The following is a 22,212-nucleotide window of genomic DNA, read 5'->3' on the forward strand; positions in this document are numbered from 1 at the left end:
AAAAAAAACCCCATGCTTTAGAATGGTGTAACCACTCAGAAATGTTTTCACATTTCATAAGTGAAGAAAATATTATTTTTCATTATATTAAAAATATTTTTTGCAGGAAGTCAACGGACTGACCTGAGAATTGTCACTTCTATTTCTAAGCAGACGTGAATCCATAAGTAGGCAAACACCTACCTTCAGTATTGTTCATTATTGCGTTCGGTGGCTCCGAGGATATTTTCAAAGATGAAAGATTTTGAAACAGCCTTTTTTTGGTCTTGGAAATCTTGCCATTAACTTCACTGATATTTGCTTTTTATAGCAAATATCAACAGTAGTCATCTATAATATAAAGTAGAAGCGTGCAACAAAATTTTCTTTTGATTCCAGATGCCAATAGGAGGTAAAAAGCTGTTCTCACAGGATTCTGCCTTACAAAGTAATATTTGCAACGTTCAAGACATAGCCAAATTGAAACCAACACTCAGTCTTTGTCATCAATGTCCTTCCTGTACTCATTTTTTCCCGTATCTAAGATAATTAATAATTCCACAAATATTTATACTGGAGAAAATATTAATTTTCTGATGTCTTCTCTTGGAAGTAGCTGAATGTTTTAAAATTAAAGAAAAGTAATAATACCTTAGGGAAAAAAAAAAGGTCTGGAAAGTGTTGTTTGAAAATAATAGATGTTTCAAACAAGCTGTGAGACTGACACAAGCACAGAACCCAACATATAGGTACCACTAGCGGATAAACTGCCACTAGAAGATTAATAAGATGTCTTTCCTCCTGCATAGCTCTTTGCACTGATTCCCACTAGATGACTTAGCTGAACTACCACACTTATTTTAGAAAAATAACAAGTATTGATTTTAAAATATTGGTTGAAGAGGCATTCACTGTGCCCTTAGGGAGCTGGTTCCAGCGACTAGTTGTCCTCATTCTTAACTATTGTGTCTGCAGATATAATTTGATTTTACTTGGCTTTAGCTTGCATCCACTGGATTGTACCATAACATTTTGCCTGAGCTCACACAGTGTACAAGTGAATACAGGCATAGGGAAGTGTCTACTAAGAACTGAGTCACATAAGTTTTGGTCCCTTGTGAATATGCATTATTAAAGAGTTTTTAATGTTCTTACAGTGTACCATACCTTGCATATGAATTTGTATTTTCTGGAAGTAATTTAAAATGAGTGAAACAAGGCCAAGCTGTGACTCCTGAGGGATCTTGCTTCAGTAGTGACTAATGAACAACTTCATATTGCACATATTGTTTTAATCCATTCCTTATACCCTGTATTTATCTTTTATTATTCAAGTTTTTTTTGTCTCAAATGTGATACTATGTGATACCAAGTGGTATCTTTCTGAAGTCTAAAAAATTGTAACAACATTTTGAACAAAATTATTACCTCATTAAAACAAGTGGATTAAGTTATTTTGACAAAATCATATGAAATGATCCTCTTGACACTCTTTCGATTGTTTGCTGAGCATTATTCAGCACTGAGCACATTATTTATCCTGTCAGATGTCTAGCTGCTCATTTAAGAATTAAGAACACATACCAAGAATAAAATGGATCTTCCCTTTCTCTTTTTAAAACTATAACCAGAAACCCTGATTTTATTGCAATTTCTGAAATTTTTCATGGTTTCTCAGTCTTATTAGAAAGTAGCACAAGGAGATTATAGGTATTACTTTAAAAGATCTAAGAATCAAATTATCCGCAACACTAATTTACAGATAAAAAGATATAACAAGACCTACTTTAGGTACAGTTGGAAATTTAAAAAAATTAGTAATTACCATATGGAGGAAATATAACATCTGTCTTTTCTCCCAAATGCAGAAAAAATATTTGTTAAATGCACACTTTTCTGCTTATAAATTGCATAGCTAACAAAACAAAAAAAATTCTTCCCCTCCCTTATCAAGTGTTATGGTTTGAGAGAACCCATAACAATCTATTGTCGTTAGACAATTGTTCTATCACCCGATGACCCCTCCCCACCCAGAAAGGGGAATCGGGGAACACAAAGAAACACAAGGGTTGAAATATAAATAGATTTAATAGACTAAGACTAAGTAATTAACAATAATACTAAAGAACCAGTATTAATCCCGATACTGATATAAGTTATACAGGAATTATACTCAGCCAACTATATCAGTAGGAAGCTGTGCACTCCCAGCAGTGGATAGCAAGTATCGGACACTGTGAGCGCAATGGCTTCAGGAGGAAGGGAAGGCCTCAGGGCTCTGGCACCGGGGCAAGGAGTTGTCTGGACTGGTGCCATCAAGGGAGATAGCCAGCTACGCAGCAAACTTTTCTAATTTATATTGGATGTTACGTTCATGGTATGAAATAATCCTGTTGGCCAGCCTGGGTCAAATGCCCAGGCCTCGCTCCTCCTTGTCCCTGCACCTGGCAAGGCTCGAAAACACTAACCTTGAATCCCACAGAGCCTGGCTGGCTATAAGGTAACTATTTTCACAAATTCAGACACTAGAGTCTTCTAAAAGTACAATTTTCCCCAGCATTAGAAGAAAAGTTAGTCCTGTGTCTCTCAACCCAGGACACAAGTAAATTTAACCATTGCAGTCCAGACAAACATGTTATCTCAGTATATGTCAGCAATGGAAAAGTCCTATTTTTCTTCATCTGAAGGGCTATCTATTACGTACCTTCCAACTGCTTTCAATACTAAATGTATATAGATCAATAACCAGTGGCAGCAACTTTCAGTCCTGTTTTGCATCCTAGGTTTATTAAATGAACATAACTAGTGCTTTTTCTGGATTTATAATACAGAGTTCAGAAATGCTAGAGAATGAATTGCTGGTTAGCTTTTAGCAGTAACTGAAGATTGCAGAAGGCGGCAGCTCTCCATAGGGCTGACAGATTGTTACCATTTTCTTTCAATAACTGGTATAGGAAGAAAAAAATGCAAATTCAGAATTGTGCAGGGGGTGGGGGGAAAAACCAGCTATCAGTCTTCTTGTTTGGAGAGGTATGATTTCTTCTTCTTCATGTTCAGACAAGCCCTTGCTACCTCCAGACTTACTTTAAATTCCTTGGAAATTATGTAATAATGGCTTAAGTTCCCACGCAGCAGTTTTAACTAGGTGATCAGCTCAGCAGAGCTGTTAAAAAGACTGTACAAAATTTGTTGGATTTACCCCCAAGTGTCCTGGACTTCACAGCTTTCTGTAAATATTATCATCAGACTGTAGCATAAGTTCCCACAGTGACAAATACTGATAGACTTATATGTGATCTTAAACAATGTTTTAATGGTTTGGGGTTTTCCTGAAGAAAGAACTGCCATTGGCTGGGCTTCAGCCTTCCTCTGCACCTCCCAGCTGCTCAACAGAGAAGTGTGAAAGGAGTTAAAATACCTTATAAAGATTGTAATGTAGGACATCAGTACGGTAAGTAGATTGCTTAGAAGGTCTTCCCTTCTCCAACTGGCATCATGCCCAAAATGGAAGAAATCATCTGAAAATGTCTGGTAGGCTGTCAGTCACTCACACTGTGGATGTCTGCGTATAGACAAAAGTATATAAAAAGTATTCTGGTGTATCAGCACACCTGAATTGATCATTTATCTGTTTGCTTTCTATGTTGCTCCTTGATTTGCTGTTGATCTTTTGTATGCATTATTTGTTATTTTGTTACTGCTGTTATACCACAAATACACAATACTCTGAAATGAAATTGTTGAAGGGTATGTATCAAAATGAGGGTAAGCAACAGTAAGACAAAGGAAGACACCAGTTGTCAACAGCTTATATCTCCTGTTTTTAAGGAGAAGGATAATGGGAATGTTAGAAAAGAATGAGACTTTTATTTACTATCTAAATAAGAATAAACTGCTTGTGAAAAGCAATCACAATTTAGGCATTCTGGTCATTACAGACTCTTTGAGACCAAAGATGGAGTGACTCCATATGGTGCGACTCATTATTCCAGATGAAGGGCTCAGTTGGCTACCATGCTAGAATACAAAAAATGTCCCATTCTCCATGCTGTAAATGGAGCTGTAGCATTGGATTATGTTTCAGAGTTTGAGTTGCATCAGTGATAACATTTGAATCATCTCTTGTTAAGAAAAGAGGTAATCACTGAAGTAAGCAGCCATTCTTCTGAGGTAGCCTGACTTATGAACAAATATAAAACAGCTAAATCCTGCCAACTTATTGCCAGCAGATACGCCATAGAAAGAGATCAGGCCATCAATTCCAGCACTGACCTGATCACAGGACAGAAAGGGAAGCTGCATTCACTGCAACATTTCACTGCAGGGACAGTTGTTGAACTTTGCACCACACAAATTCTACTTTCACATGAATTCTACTTTCTTCAAAACACTTTGATGGCAGGTTCTCTTTCTTCTGCCTCTGTCTGTTTCTTTTCAGCTGCTCATAACTATCCCTTCCTTACTGCAGGAGGTTCCTCTACATCCACTCTTTCTAACCCTGATTTTTATCCTGCTCCTGTCACGAAGATCTAGGTTATTTTGAGCAGGTGACTTTTGGACAACATGGATGATTTTGACAGAGAATGTGGTGAGCACTGGGAACAGTAAGCTGTGGAAAAGTGCAAGTGGTCCAGCCATAAACAGTGTTGTCTCTGTCGTGTGCTGGCCCAGAGTCCCCAAAATGGAATTTAACCCATAGCTTAAATAAGCAAGAACAGGCTTTTCAACCTGTTCCATAATTATAAATACACTGAGAAGGCAAAGAAGGGATAAAAGATATGTGTACAGTCAGACAAATTCTGGTTACGGCAAGAAAAACAGCTGTATAGTTGGGGGGGGACAGTGCTATTTTTTTAAAAAAAAAAAAACAAAATAACAAGAGATATTAAAGTAGCAAACAATTGAGTTGAGTTACAGATTAATAACTAAAAGAAGTGATACCCATGACTACAAGATGTCACACTGAAATACTGCTCCATCATTGTATTTACTTTAGTACATAATATGGATCTTGAGAGCCATCTAAAACCTGGAATGAAATTCGTAAGAAAGGTAAATTCTCCTTTATCTTTTTATCTCTTTAACTCATACATATTTATTCAGTTTTTTTTTTTTTTTTTTTCAAAACAATCCAGTTAGTATGTGGAGCAGCCCACCTTTTTTTCCACGGAGAATTAGGTTTTCACAAGTGATCCAAGCTCAAGGGTCTTACGTCATGTACACGGATTGTGAACCTGGTTGTAGTGGCAGTTATGTTCTTAGGTTCAAACAAAACAAAGTTCTTCAGGGTTTTTGTTGGGGATTCTTGGGTATGGTTTTTTTTCAGTTTGTTGGGGTTTTTTGTTTTGTTTTTGTTGTTGTTGTTGTTGTTGTTGTTGTGTTTTGGTTTTGTTGTTTTTTTGTCATAGGCCTGATAATGCCACAGAAAACAAACCAAACCAAACCACTCTTCTTTTGTTAAAATGATTATGCAAAATTCAAAGCTTCTTCCAGAAAAAAATATCTCTTCTGACAGTGGCACATGCTCATCCAGGGGCAGAACATATCCCTCTGGGAAGGTACACATTTTCAGTAAGAAGAATTTATTTTGGAGAGAGGAAAAAGAATAAAAGCAGCCAAATTCGTAAGTGACAACTTACTAGTGGGGAAAATTTGGTTAGGGAGTATTTGCAATTCAAGATCCCTGGCCTGGCTACTGCTATGTTGGCCTGACCTGAAAAGGAATGAAACCCTTTCTGAAGCGTTTGAACCACTGCTTACATTCTGCAAAACAGAGGATCTGGGGAGAAGTACCAGCACATTTAAAAATTCAGGACATGCAGCAAACTGGACATGCTATTACATTGAGGAAGGCGTCGTTACTGTGGTCAAATGCTAGAAAAAGACAAATCCTCTTCCTGTCCTACCTAGTAGTTTGCATTTATGTTTTTAAGAAATAAAACTGTTGTCACAATAATAAGAGATGCTCAAAGACTACAAAGGACACAACTGGAAAAACAGAAGGTGAGCTCAAAACTAAGTTCCACTAATCCTCTCACTGAGCTGGTCAACTTTTACCTTAGCTGCTAATAAGGAAAACTGATAACTCTAGTTTGGGTTGGGTTTTTTTCTATGCTTAAAGATATAAGAGGGCAAATACATAAATACAGTCTGGAAATTAGACTATCAGTTTCTCATAGGGGCTGCGTTTTCATGCTTCTGTGAAGTGACCTGGCTACTGACTACTCCAGTGTAATAGCAATACTGATTATTAATAATCAGAATTGAAACACCATGCCAGGTATGCATCCTCTTAACTCAAACATCAACAATATATTACTCCCTCATTTCAGGATTATTTCACCTAATTGCCAGTTATATTAATTAAGGCAAACTGTAGTTATTTTTTTGTGCATGGAAGCCTTTGAAATAGCTCCTACTTCCTTAAGTCTTATTCTTGGTTTTCTTAGTGGAAGAAGAGCACCACTTTTAGTCCCAAAATTTTCAGTTATAAAACCAGCAACACTGTAGTTAGAGGTAGACTTACATATGGATTTAGTAATTGAAAAGTGTGGGGTGAGCATCCATAATGGGATTTTCAATGCTAAATCCATTTCCCATCTGCTTGCTCCAGCAAGTGGACACTGAAAATGCATATAGGAGCATTTTATAGCCAGTGGAAAGAGGGTTTTCTGTGGTCTTGCTAATGCTCTCCATTGACCGTATCATGAGCTTGGGCACATCACCCAATCTTGTTAGGCTCCTACTTTTAAAAAAGGCTTGGACACATTTCAAGACCATCATCTGATGTAAATATGCTGGAATGTCCGGACCCAGGTTAGTTCTGTAAGTCTCTCCCAGCGGTTGTCTGCATCTTTAGATGACTGAATACTTCTCAGTCTTGGCACACTTGTTTGAAAAGTTTGTAAATGTATTTAGAAATGTATTACATAAAAGTGAATTTGGAAATCACTTGATATTGGTTAACAGGTCTTTTTTTTTTCTTTTTTTTTTTTCCTTAGATCTTTTGCCAGCAGATCTTTTTCACTGAAGTGTATAATAGCGTGAGTGTGTGGGTTTACAGCAAGCACTCCAAGGCACCTGCAACCTTGTATGCGCTGACACTCCCACTGCTAACCATCCTGGCACATCCAGGTATCAAATCAACACTTCTGTATGTTCCAGCACATTTTCAGGTGTGAAATGCTGGATGAGTTACTGACCTGGATGTTTTATCTTTCAATTCCAGGCCTTGTTGTTACCTTGATGAATTGCTTTTTTAGTGTCTAGAAAAAATAAAGCTATCAATATCAATGATAGCGTCAATGAACTGTGGCAAACTAAAGGATACATCAGATTAACAATCATTGCATGTCAGAGGCTTATGAGATGATGATGATGATGATTATTGGCATACATATTTACCTCAACAAAAAATAACATTGTAAATAATTAGAATGAAGAACAACTTTAAATTCTGTATAGCCTGCTTTATCCTTAGCAGAGAATTAAGAATAAAGTTATAGAGAAAAAAACAAGCTATTTTAATCATTTATGTTACACAGATGCAAGGTGAAACATAATTTAAACCTCACTGTGACATTCAAAGGGAACATGTATTTTAAATTACAATATATTAGATGTATAACTTTATAAGACTTGGATTCAACCTTGATTAAAACAAAGTTCATCCAACTGATGTTTAAAAAAGATCAAGTTAAGGAAAATGCCATGTTTTTACCAGTAAGATTATTTCTTTAATGCGGGAATTAATGCTATCTATACCCTACCAGAAGGCTTTTAGAGGTAGACATGCAATATAGTCTTCTTTTACTAAGAAATTAGCCCCATTTAGGTGATAAATACATTTTTATTTCTGCTGCTGATATGAAAAGGGAAGTTGTCTTTTTGCCAACTTCCACTTATTCAATATACAAAAGATATTAAATGATTTCAAACTCTGTTCACAGGGCTGTATAGTCACTTTCCAGTCAAATGAAACCAGTCTAACGCACGTGTTAGCTCTCTCTGCTGCCACACAGTAATTGGTCTAACCTCCCAAATGAAATTAAATTTAACTTTCTTTTGATGACTCAAATCTGAAAGGAAATAAGCATGCCCATATTCAAAGCTCCTATTTACCTTTCCCTTTGTCTTCTTAACAGAGACAATTTGGAGCTTTGTCCTAGCAATATAGATGCTAATTTTACTCTCTGGGAAAATCACAGCCTGTGACTCTATCAGACCACATAGAAAACTCCACTCCTACTTCCCCATTGTTGGCATCTAAGCTAAATTTTTGTGAATAATTTTCTTTTTTCTCTCTTTCTCTCTGACTCCTATACAATTCTTATTAGTAATGTCTTTCCTTCTTGGTATAGAGTAGAGAAAAATATACGAAGGCTAAAATGACAGTAGGAATCTGGAAAAGCTGCTTTATTTCTGCAAAATAAACATATATCAGGTGACCTCTAGTAAACATGCTAAAATTTTTTATCAAGAAATGTGCAACCTAGAGGTTTCCAACACATAAAAAAATACACCTTTAGAATTTACTCCAGGATGATACCTTCTTCTGAAATTGCTTAATAGTAGTGAGATGCAGTCTCGTGTCAGCAATGACCTTGCTGGCACACAGAACTGACATTGCACTTTCCCTTCTGGCCAAAGTTAATCCATAATTTATAGGCACCTATTGCTCATTTTACCCCAAGCACCACCTCCTCTTTTCATTACACCCTTCAGATCCGCCAGGATAAAGTGCTAATGCAATTGATTTCTAACCCAGTTTGGTCAAAACAATCCGAGTTATGTGGCATTTAATCTGTTGAAACCGATGTCTGTCTGAATGAACTGGGTTAAAGAGCAATTACACAAGCAGTTGGGGCAATGGGTCTGGGCTGCAGTTCCTTAACTGGCTGACTGCTGGCTGCTGTAGTCCTGATACATCCCAGCCCACCGTTGTTCCTCTGTTGTCCCTTCCCCAGGCTCCTCTGGCCCTGACGGAACTTGTTGAAACTCCTAAATCTGCAGAAAACAGCCCAGTGCAGGATCAGCCAAAGACTAGAGCTAGTGAAAGCGAGATGACAAGAAAAAGTAACCAAGAAGGAACACGAGGGAGAGGAGGTAAGGTTTAAGGAGGAAGCCAGGTTCTGGGAGCAGCAGATGCTGCTGGGGACAGGGACTTCCTCAGCCCGCCTGGAGGCATCTAGGACAGCAGAGGTGGCTGACTGCAGTGTACACTCAAAGCACCTGCCCCTGCATTCCCTAATCTTGTTCCTGCCAAATTAAGGGCTATCTTGGCAATAGTTTCAAGGAGGCAAGAAGTGGACTCCAAGTGAGCAAGAAACAGGACATACTGAGATAAAGACATGATGAGGTAGTGGACTGTGCCAAAGAAGGATTTAGGTGCATCTAGAGCTTTTAAACCTGCTTTGCCAGAGATTTCAGCATGGAGTTCTGGAATAAAAGGAGGAACCTCCTGCCTGAGGTATTTTTAGCTTTGAACTCCCTCCTAAAGTTAGGGCAGGAGCAGATGTTTTCTCTTTTCCCAGCTGGAGATTCCTGCCCAGGCCCACCTGTGACTGACTCAGTCTGTGGGGCAACTCCCTACCTCACCTCAAGGAAATTCAGCCAGGATCATGCCAACAGCCTGCACTATTTGAGCTAATCTCCTTTGTTGTGCCAGACATGAATTAGGGCGTGCATGTGTTGACAGCCTGAAGAAGGGTAGGGATGAGCAGCTGCTGTGAACCAGAACTGGCACCCCTGGACCCAAGGAGCAGAAAGAATCTGTCCTTGATGGTAGGTCCATAAACCAACCCCCTTCCCACAAAACACACTAGGAGGAATATATTATCCCTCTCATAATGATTACAAACACTCACCTCAGAGTCAGGAGACAGAGTTTTAACGCTTTTTCTGCACAGAAGAACTTGCATCCATGTTCTCTGGATGCCCAGTTTTCAGATTTCTGAGCATTCTGAGCAGGATACTTTGTCTGTCCTTTTGCAATGAAATCTAAAGCAGGGTATAGAAACCCTTGCCACCCAGTGAAACTCTTGCAATCTAGAGCTTGGCATATTCCCCCAGGATGGAAAATATCAAGATCCCAGGCCTCCTCCACCTCTCCAGCGAGCATTCACAACTGAAACACAAATCTCTTCCTACTGACTACCCCAAAAACATGCCCCCAGACAGCAGCTGTTTGACACAGCTCTCTCTCTGTCAGAACAAACACCTCATCGTTCGCTTGCTGAGATAAGCACTCAGGCAGAGAAGGAAATTAACTGCAGGATAATGCTGTAACCACAAAAGTAAAAGGGGTATTATACCGTCTGGCCTCACTTTAAATGAAGAGCAGAAATTAAGATTTGATCTGGGTCTGCTGACTGGATTAGGCCCTGCCAGCCAGCCATGCAGAATGATGTCTAATTTATATACCTCAAATATGTTTGAAACCTAAGCTAAGGATGCTCACGTGATGATGTTTTGGCAACTCCAGGGTATGAACAGTTGCAAACGCTTAGACGTGGAAGAAATTTAAGTGATAGAAACTTCAGTACTTACAATGACCAACCTCTGCAGAGTTAAGTGACAGCCAAGTAGGCACTTTGAGGCTATGTATTTTAGACTTAGCAAACTTGCAAGGTACTTGGATACCTGGTTCTATTTTGTATATCAAGGATCAAATTTAAAAAGTAGCCGCTGGCCTAAAGCATGTTTTGACCACCTCAGAGGATGGTTGTTGTACGATAGCTACCCTCTAGTGCATGGTTTGAGGGAGGGCAGAGGTAAGGAGACATCTGGGCGACCTTGCTGTTGCAGTTCATCCCCCAGGAGCACTGGCTGCACAGCTCCTGTCTGCCTTGGTCCTTTTCCCTCTCACAGCCAGCACTTGAAGCTGCAGTGACCAACACTAATCCCACCCTTTGGAGCTGGGGTTGTGTGTGAGCAGCTTGTTTACTAAACCTCCAGTCCTGGCTTACTTTCTACTGCCAGAAGTTTGGGGCCTGTTTTCCACCAGCATTCATTAACTTTAAGTTATAGTGCAGAGTGCCAAGTTTCCATCAGCCCAGCAAAAACATTCTCAATTCCAAACCCTGTTTTCCCAATGGCAGCACTCTGTGCTGTAGACTTTCTGAGCTTCTTGGCCAGAGATATCTGTTTATGCAGTTAAATTTTCCTAACTGATGGGAGCATACACACGTTAACAAGGCAGAAGATTAGGGCGGCCACTGAGGCTAGTGCTTTCTGAAATCAAAACAATGGGGCAGGGGGAGAACTCCCAAACTTAAAAACACAGCCACAGAAAAAAGCAAAGTGTAAATATACAGAATTTTGGTCAGAGATGCCCAAGGTTTCCAGTCCTATAAATCCAAATCCTAATCCTAACATTGTGATCCTGAAATTAGTTTGCTTTTCATGAGAATCAGTGAATCAAACCTCTTCAGATCTTACTCAGAGATGAAACAGGAATCAGCAACAATAAACATAGCAAATAAAAATCTTGCCTGGCTGAAGACTGGAGATTTATTTTGGCAAACTTCAATCCTTCTCAGCATATTCTGTGAGCATGCAGGTATCCAACTCCCAGTACAATTAACTGAGTCCTTAATTCTTGTCCACTGAAGTAAACAGAGGTGAAGTCATCGATTCAGCTGGGTTCTCAGCTTGCCTTGGTCTACAGATTGCAAGGATGTGACCGTAATGACTAACTGCATTACTAATACCTGGTTGTTTCATTTGTGAAGGAAAAGCTGCTCAGTGGCTGTTCGTTGGGACATGGTAACTGCTCTAAATAAAGCAGAATTTGATGACAGTTTTTGCTACACAGAGGAGATCTAGAAATCTGCATCCCGTTTTGAATAACACAGCACACTTACAGAGACATCCGTCTTTTTGCAAAGGGAGATGGAATTCTTTTATCAAATAGGAAGAACTAACATTTTAATAGGTCTCAACAACAGAGTAATGAGAAATGATCAATGTGACAAAGATTTTTAAAAATCTTTTAAAAGGGATATAAGGAACCGGTAGACAAGGAAATATTACGTTCATATTAGGAAAATTGGTAGAAACTTGTAATAAAAATATCCCATAACCAATCAAAAGGTGATAAATATTTTATAATACGGAAGAGTGGACACTACTTTTTCACAGGGAAGTCATACCTTATAAACTTACCAGAAATTTTGAAAGGTGCTCAAGAACAGGCAGATGTGGGAAATCCAGGTTATGTAGTGAGTGTAGATTTTCAACAACTTTACAGCATTTGTCTCCAAGAAACTAAGCTGGCATTGTAGCACACAAGTTCCTCTCAAAACTTCAGTTCTGATCAAAGATCTGATCTACAAAGAGTAGAAATAATGAGTTGATTTTACAGAAAAAGATCAACAGGATCTGTCCTGAGGCTTGTGGTTTTTCAATATAGTAATAAATGATCTAGAAAAGGAAGAAGATTGTAAGGCAGTGACATTTGCTGGTAATTCAAGGTTTTAAAAATGAATATTCATGCTAGTTACTGGCTGGATAATGAACTGTCAGGGGAAATGTAATGCTTATAAATGCAGGATCATAAACAAAACCGGTCCTAACTAGATCTATACAGCGGTGGCCTCTAGACTAAATATTACTACTATAGAAAGAGATCTTGGAGTCAGTGAATAAGTCTGTAAAAATCTGTTCAGTGCTTGGTAATGGTTACAAAGGTAAATAGAGAAAGTCTTAGAACAGAGAACAAAAGCGAAATCATTATTATGCTATTATTATAAATCTATGATAGTTTGTCATTTTGATTATTGTTTTCTGTCCTGATGACATTCATGTCAAAAGAATACCATGGCAGAAGAACAGGTACAGAGGCAACAATTATAATCAAAAGTACAGATTTTCTTCCATGTCAGTAGAGGTTAAGTAGACTAGAACTTATAAGTTTGGAAGAGAGAAGACTCAAAGGATTATGCTAAAAGTCACTGGTGATAATCATAAGTGGGAGAAGATGAACAGGGTGTAATTATTCAGAAGTTTATAGACAAAACTAAGGGGCAAGAAATGAAGTTATCAGACACAAGTTTGGAAGCAAAAAGGAAGAGGTGTGCATTCAGTGTGTGTAACTAATTATGCCATAGAATTCACTAGGAAGATTGGTATAGAAGTCAAAATCTGAACGGGTTAAAAAGCAAAAGAAAAAAAATTATAGGAAAGCAATGCATCCATGGCCTTAAACGCATCCATGGCCTTAAAAATAGAACTGGTAGTTCAGGAAATGTATAGATTGCAGAAGGCTGGAAGAAAAGGCAAAGGAAGTATCACAGCATGACGCTTTTTCCCGAGGCATCCACTGCTCTCCCTGGAGAGAGAAAAGGTGCTTCACTCTGACCCACCACTGGATGTTCTAACATTATATGCTTAATTGTATCATGTCAAATCTCTGAGCTTCTGTGGGAATCCCATAAAAAATTATTTCCTCCTGAGAATAAAACCAAACTTTGAAATCAGAATAAATGACTCAAGTTCAAACATTTTTTCTTGAACTTCTAATGCAGGCCACATTCAGATAGGTTTATTTCCACTGAAGGCAGCTGGAATATTTCAATGCAGATGTCATAATTCTCCCTTAGTACTTCTATCACACATAGGTACACAATGCTTTAAATAATAATGAATGTTTTGAAGATGTGAAGCATCCTATAACTGGTTGGAGAGAATATAACAATAATGAAAATTGTAGCTACATCACACAAAAGAGAAGGTGGGAATTGCTTTTAATGGCATACAAATACTGAAATAATCTTACAAGAGACTGACCTATGACTTGGGTGATCCAATATGGGTGGTCTTTGATAACAGTGTAAGAAGAAAAGACAAACTGAGCTATAGGAAATACTAGCCGCAATAATGTCTCTTAAACCTTTGCACACAATTCTCAGAATCTTTTGAAGTTCATCAGTTTTCTTGGGATGGAGGAGCCAGATAGTCCTGCTGAAAGGCCAGACATGCCTGGGAAGGCTCTCCCTGGGGCCCTTTACAAGTCAGAGACAAAATTCTCATTGATTGCTGTGGGACCCAACATTCTTAACTCATCAGGAAGGGATGGGCTTTCTAACGATTGATTTAAAGACAGGGAAGTGGAATATGCAGGTGTTTATATTTCACTGTTAGTTCTGAGCAACTATTACCATAACATTTTACTACATTGCTTTCTTATTACTAAGTGTAGGCAGAACTACAGCATGCCTCAAATGGTACGACGCTTTCCCACAAAAAAATTAGCATCACTCTTTTTCTTATCTGGGAGCTTTGCCACTGGTTACTGTGCTGATTAGTCCGCTGTGCACATTCTGTACACTACACTTACTAACCAAGGAGTAATATTTAAGCTAGGTGGTTTACTAGAATTATTGCTTCAGTCATACCACCAGATTTATCAGATCTGTAAGGAGGCCACCCCATATGGATGCATTCTCATGAAGTCTGTATAGGAGAGCAGACTACAGTATTTCAATGTTAGCTTTCTGTTACAAGAATCAGACTTGAAGAGATTATACTAAATAACCTCTATCCAACTTCCTACCTGACCAAGACTTAATAACAAAGAAAAATCACACAAAATGAAACCTCCTTTTCTACCATTTGAGTGAGAACTGCTTAGTCTCTGGGCCAGGCTAATGCCTTTCACACTGGCAAATGTGGAGAGAAACCTCAACCTGGTCTTGTATCCAGGCCCTATGACTCAGTGCCCGTTGTGGGCTGAACTTTTCCTAGCACCCCATGAGCCCACCACCACTATGCAAGACTTCTTTGTGAACCCTGGAATCTCATTCTCCAGCTAGTAAAGCACTGCACACAGCAATATCTGAATCAGCTGAAATCAGTAAGGGTAGTTTATGTCTGTATGCCAAGGTATTGCTGTAGGGACTTCTTGGGTGGTGTTGAAGGAGCTGATCCTTTGAGTTCACAGAAGAAACTTTGTAAGGATTTTGGAAAAGATTTGTTATCATGCTAAGTCATCTATGTCCCATTAAAAAAAAAAAAAAGATGACTGGCTGAAAATACTACTTCTTCTGACTTCATTTCTATTCTCATGATCAGATTTAGTAAATTATACTGATCAGCGGTTTTAGATGCAATAGACTTTACTTAGGTCTTTCGCATGAGGGAGAATTATCCTATGCAAAATTGTAAAGACCATGTGAATTGGATGGGAGCTGCTAATATTACTGTATAGTGAATGTAGTCACTACCTTATAACCTCATAATATTTCTTTACAGAGATACAAATGCTTGAACTGAATGCATCATAAGGAACAAAATGCATTCCAAACTAGGTAGGAAAATACTTTATGACCCCAGAAAAGACACATAATTCATCAAAAGTCCTTCTTCACAGAATCTTATTAAACATACAGCTATTTACAAAGTACTAAATCATACATATTATACAAAGGCATGGTGATTTAGAAGACACTGAGGAATGCTCAGCTAAGACAATAACTCTCATTTGGCAAAAGTAATGGGGAATTCAGATTAGGGTTTTTCAAATATTATTCCTGCAGACAGGCCAGACTGTGAGTACTTTGTATTATGTAAGCGAGCAGATATCCAAAAGCCATATGAACTGCAGAAGGGCAAACAGAGAAAGAGTGGACTTGTATTAGGGGGCTGATCAACAGCTTCTAGCAGCTCTTACTGCAGCTGGTTAAATTATGATTCCTGGCAGCCCTCTCCACCTCTTTGCTGCATGTTAAAATGGCTGTTTCTGTTCAGATCAGGCTCTCACTCTTTGTGTTTATAATCTAGTAGGTGTGACCAAGTTCAGCAGAATTACTCTGTTCTCTCCCGGGGACCTTGACATAGTGGATTGGCCATCATGCAGCTTTCATGCTGGAGAGTAACTCTTATTTTAAGACAAAGAAATACAGAGGAAAAAAAAGCCATAAGACAGTCAACAGTTTGCACACATCTTCCGTTTACTGTTAGATGTGCCAGTAGCTATAAACAGAAATTCATGCAACTGTTCTAGTTCGTCTCTCTGCCTGTCCTCTCCATTCCTCTCCAGGCTGTCTCTTAAAAAAAAAAATCTGTGTTTCTCTGGCTTTGTGAACTAGGGCAACTTTCCCAGAGGGTGGTGCTTTCCCAGACTTGTTTACCTGTCTGGGGAATTTGCATTAAACTCTCTCTCCAGTGAACTGGGAATATAATACATAGTAAAGCATTGGAAAAAATGATTATTTTTTTGCTTTTTTTTCTTTTTTTTAGTATTTGCTGTTGTTCTAGCATCTAAGACATCTCAGTATAATAGTTCTTGAAGTTTCTGGGCTTCCAAGGCCTCCAATCTGACATAAGTTATTACTATTTAATATAGGTAGTATAGAAACACTTAAAGGCTGAGGAGAATTGGATGAGAGTTTCTGTCTCACTACCCACTAGTATCTGCTCTTTGGGGAAGAAGCAAGTGATGCAGCCAGTGGACTAAACCCATACACATATGAAGACCTAAAGCATAGCAGAAATCTGCAGAAGGAACAATATTAAAAGAGATCATATTATTACAGCTAACATACATTTGTAAATCTTGGGGAAAAAATATAGTATTAATTTTTCCACTGATTCTCTTAGTCAGATCCAGTCTAAACAAGTTCTGTCTAAAATGTGAAATATATGTCCAAACTTCACCACAGTCTCAGAGAGAAATAGAGTCTGTCCTGCTTTCCAGGATTGTGTCATGTATAGCTACATAAATTCATTAGGTACCTCCCTTCTTAGCTTGAAAACTTCCGAGGTATTTACCTTTAGTCTCTCACATATACTCAGAAGTGGAAAAATGGATGCTTATCTCCTACCTATACCTCTCATTTAATGGGTTAGTTGGATTGGTACTTGAACTCCGTTAAAAGTCCCTGGAGAAGACTGAAATGTTAATTGTGGCCAGGGCTACAACTAACCACATCTGATGCTATGGTAGCACTGGGAGCATAATTGTTCAGTTGTTAGAATATTCACCCAGGAAGTGAGAGAACTGGAATTTACTTCTTAATTAGCCCAAGGGAGTAAACACACATCTCCAGCACACTAGTGGCTAGGTACCAAGCAACAGGATGACTTGGAGAAGATCACATCCGGGGAAGGTAAGCCACTGGGTGGGCAGGCAGGAGTGCCAGGGCTAGAAGAAGAGCAGATTGGAGGTGTCCCTGCTGCAGCCCATGTGTCCACACCCTCAGTTTGGAGGGGCAGGGCTGGGCATCCAGCCCCCCACTTGCAACACTGCTTTTGTTCACTAGGCAGTGACAGTTTAATATAAAACACCTACACATTTCAAGACACAGCCACATAATACCAGTTCTACCCTGACCACTGTTTTAGCATCTGGCACAACCATTTTTCTTCTGTTCTTGGTAATATGGAAGCAAGGAGACGAAATGGCTAAAGGTCTAAGTTATCTGCATCAAATTCAATAGCAGAGATACAATTACCGTGAGATCAGCAATTAAACTTAAATGACAAACTCAGGCCCACAATATAAGTTAATGGCAAAAGTGAGATTAGAATAGAGGAACTGCTGGCAGGATTTACACACAGACAAACCAGTCATGCTTCCGAGACATAACTTCACTTAAGTAAAACTTTGATCAATTAAAATGATAAAGAACAACTGGGACCATTACAGCCATATTTCTAAAGCTTCTCAAAAAATACTTGCTGGATTTGTTAGAGGCCACATGCTTGAAACATGGTTAGGCTGCTCTACAAAGTGCTGAATGTTCAATTAATCCTGAAACACCAATGTCATCAAAATACCATTTCTTTCGTTTTGCCTATTATGTCTGACTGCAGCCATCTCCTGCCACTAATGTACGGTCTGTGTTACAGGTGACCACTTTAGATTTCTCCTCAGATAGGGAGCAGCACAACCTTGATTTTTTTAGTGTGTCACAGGCACCTTCTATACTATGTAAATGGCAAAAAATAATGAGGTGGAATCCTCTTACCTGCTTTTATATTTGTATTTTATATTTAATATAAATATGAACAATCCTACACTCATTATTACCACTGCATTTCAGAGAGAGTGTTTTTCAGACCTGGATCCAAGCACATAAAGAACTTTTGTACCTAAAGAAATATCAGGGAAGAACAGGCCATGCAAATCCAAAGCTCTGGATCCCAGAACCTGCTGCAGCAGCATCCTCTATTGAAGTAAGATGACAAGATAAGCATTCTTGATCACAAGGCGGGGAGAAAGCAGGATTGTGGTACTCTAGATGACATTGGTTTTGCAGCTGAGCATCTTTTAGGATCCTTGAAGATCCAGGGAAGCATAAGTTTAGCCGCACAGTCACAGCTCCTGTATGGATGCAGGACTCCATGCAACAAGCACATACCTCCAGTGGAAATGAAGATGCAGCACTGGTGCTGGCACTGACCTGTGAACATCTCAGCCATCAGCACTGTGGCTGGGAAGTGGGGAGGCAGGAGTGGGTGGTGGGGAGGCCTGTGGATCCTCACACAGGCAGTCTAAATCTTGTTGTTTAGTATAAAATAGAGGAGTCAAAACCCAGGATGCCTTTTTTCCATATGAGTGATGCCAGGTTTGCGTGGCTCACTGACTTGTGAAATTGCATGGTCCAGCTCCAGCAGAAGGGTCAGTGAGCACTTTGTGTGCCTCCTTGCTGCTCCCCTCATCATCTTCTGCCAGTGTGTGGCTGAGGGAACCTCACATTTCCCTGGGAGGTGGCAGATATGCATGTGAATTCTTTCAGGCTGAGAAGCAAAATTAATTAAGTGCTTCTTTTGCAACTGCTATAATCCCCAGGCTGTTATGGAAGAAGGTCTTTGTCCAGTCAATAACTTTCAGAAGAAAAGTGTGAACCTGCTCCATTACTTAAGGGAAGGGTTTCAAGTTTCCGCCACTGGGGGAAGGGGAGAAAGCAGCAGATCTCAAATAGACATAAGCACTTTTTGGCAGACATGCATCGAGCACCTCAGCTTAATACATATACCTGAGTTCTATAATGACCCTGAGCAGGTCTCTGCACAGCCTGCAGGCTTTGGGGTTCCATGTGAAGTGTCTGTTTCCCCAGGCCTGTACAGGAAGGACAAAAAATTAACTGAGACTTTTGGATTTCACTCTAAACTTTGGACTCTGAACAGCAAAGTGCTGTGTTGCCTCATTCATAAATAACTACCTACTTTCTTCAACTGAGCTCTGTCCTCTTCTAGTGGATATCAAAGACAGCATTTGAAACACTGGTCATGTAGAGAATCAAGACAGAGATAAGAATATAATTTATGGCAATTAACGTGATGAAGTTTGCTACATTTTCACTTTGTGAGAGATAGGGAGGGAGGAGATAAAGCCAGACTACATGAACCAGCAGTGCCCTTTTCCTTCATGGGGGCCAGTTGAAGGAACCAGGATGTGCTACAATGATATGGTGATTTGTAGGTATAAAGTCATGTTTGGGCATTGTTTGTGAACAGCATATTTTAAAATCAGGTAGCTTTAAGTAAATCTCAGTACATAGTAGGCTGCTGTTTGAATCGGGAAGCTACAACCAGCAATTTTCTGCTCTTCTAGCTGACTCTTGAGAGCCTCTATCACAACAGAAAAACTGATAGGAGAATCACATTTTCCAAATGACTTTGCACTATTGGCTTGGAATACATTGTCTCAACAACTCTTCTTCCTTTTAAACTCAGGCTGTTGTGTGATGATGCAGTAAATCCAGATTAGGGATTTTAGCACCTTGTTCTAAAAATATCTCGGCCACACAATAAAAAAACCCTTCTAATATAGCCCGAACTCAATCCACTGCAAATGTGTTTAAAAAAAAAATAAATCCCAGGGTTCTTTTGGGGCTGTCAGGTTTTATGCAGAATCAGGTATTGTCTGTCACCCCACTCGTAACTTTGTGCCAGATCAGGTAGCATCTTGTATCACCTGCAGCTGCTAGAAAGCCAGCATAGAAGCAGAAAGTCAACATAATTTGTTTGTTGAGTGCTCTGGGTAATTCAGGATAGATGTGATCATTTGTCCATACCTAATCTGTATCCTATTTGTACTGCTGGGTCACATAGTAAAGCAGAGACTCTGTAAGAGTTATCATGAAAGCAAAATCTTATTTGCCAAGCAAGGGAATGGAAAGGAAATACAGGAGCATAAACAAAACAGAAATTAATTATAAAACCTACAGGAATTTAGGGATGCTAGAGACATCTTTATGAATATGTGCACTCAGTGAGATTGCACTTAATATACAGCTGGTGCATACACTCATAGCCACTACCTATAGGCAGAGAAGGTCCAGTCAGTCTTGCCATGCGTGGATGCCATGACTGCCTGACACAGCAAGTCTGGCACAGGACCAACTACATGCTCTCTCTGAGGATCTTCTCAGAATAGAAACCCAGGCCTTCGCACCCAGGAGATACCACTTGGAGAGCACAGTGTGAAATACCTGCATGATTTGCCCTTCACATGTGTGTGTATGTGCTATTTCACTAATTTCAGCTTGGAGGAACAATACCCTTTGCCTCCCTTAAAAAAACGGGGGTAAATTGAGGGGGAAAAAAACAAAATCCAAGATATTTTCATAGTTATAAATCTTTTAATATTGACTGTGCACTGGTAGAATGAATGTGTTTTTCCTATGTAGCTGGCTTTTTTAAAATGCTTTGGAGTCTTGGTCCATCTGTTCAAAAAATCCCTTCATTTTCTCATCAGGCTTCTCATAGTGGTAGGACAATATCTTATCTTCTTCATCTTTTTCCTCCTCTCTCTCCACAAAAACATATCCTAGACCTGTCTTATGATTAGAGAAGCCAATGCATTACTCCAGTGCTCTGGTGTAGTTTCTAACGTGCACAACTTGGAAAGTGCCTTAGGCTGGCACGCTACTGGATCTGTTCCCTTCTAGATGAAGCAAATCAAAGCGAGACAAACTTCAATGCCCTGCTGCTGTGGCTTCTGATCACTCCTGTATTCATAGAAAAAAAAAATAAATCAAAAAGTTGCTTGTGGGTAAACTGAGCAGAGAATATATATTGAAGGGCATTAGTGAAGCCAGTAAAAGTAATCCACTCAAAGAAAATAGTTAGATTTTTTCCAGTGTGCTGTATTCATTTGAGGTTAGTGGTTAAATACAGAAGATTTATATCGGAGTTTCCACTTAATAAAAGTATTTGTGTGGATGATCTCTGTTTAGTTACTGTTAGTAGGGATTTTGCAAAATGTAATTTTCAAAAAAGCAGCAGGCTATCTTATTGAGACTATTATCAAAAGTTCATGAAATCAGGGAGTGTTAGTTGTGATTCAACATAAATGGCATTCTTGATTTCTTATGTTTTTCTAGACTGGAAGAGGAATGCATTACTAAAGAAACTGATACATCTGCTGTTCCAAGAGCACAAATTGAGTTTATGACCTGAATATGCTGTACACGTAGAAAATAAGCAACTATACAATCCCATCACATGGTAGATGCGATAACTTACAGGAAATATGAAACTGGAGAAATCTTATTGTTCTGCTGTAATACATTTATTATGGAGTCATTAGAGGAGGCCAGACTGAACACAGGAGAGAAAGGGAGGAGGAAATCATGCAGACATCTCTTTTAGATTCACAGGAATTACTTGCAGGTACTAATGTCTGAGGTGTTCATCCCTGCCTGTCAGGTGGAGCTGCAGCGTCCACAGTCCTATCAGCACCACGGTACTTCCTCTCACTTCCCAGGGAGCCAGGCTGTTAACTTGGGCCCCTGCTTAAAGTGTTCCTGATAAAGCCCTTGATTGCCCATACTGCCGTCAATCAGATCCTTTCCTTTCCACCCTTCCCGGGTTCCTGCCTTGTCACACAGCTCCTGGCTGTCACCTCTGCTTTCCCTCCTCTCTCCAGAAGAAACGCCAAAGGGCAATTTGTCTGCAACAGCAATTAATTATTTCATAGCAAGTGAAATTATGGATTTGATAAAGGTAACAATGTAAATAAATGAAATATCTTTTGGCAGAACACCATACAATATTATGAACAATGAACTAGAATTCTGTAAAGTCAACAGGGCACACAGTAAATAGATTAGAACCCAGCAGGTCTTGAAATGCTAGTAATGGGGCAATTGTTGAGTAAAGTCCCATGGGGACAATCTTTGACCCTAATTTTAATTTACATTGTAATTAATGAATTAAAGGAGGAAAGGGAAAAAAGAAAATCACAAACCCAAAACCCACCAAAATCAGATGTCACCACAGACA

Source organism: Numenius arquata, chromosome 2, assembly GCF_964106895.1.
Source record: "Numenius arquata chromosome 2, bNumArq3.hap1.1, whole genome shotgun sequence".
NCBI lineage: Eukaryota > Metazoa > Chordata > Aves > Charadriiformes > Scolopacidae > Numenius > Numenius arquata.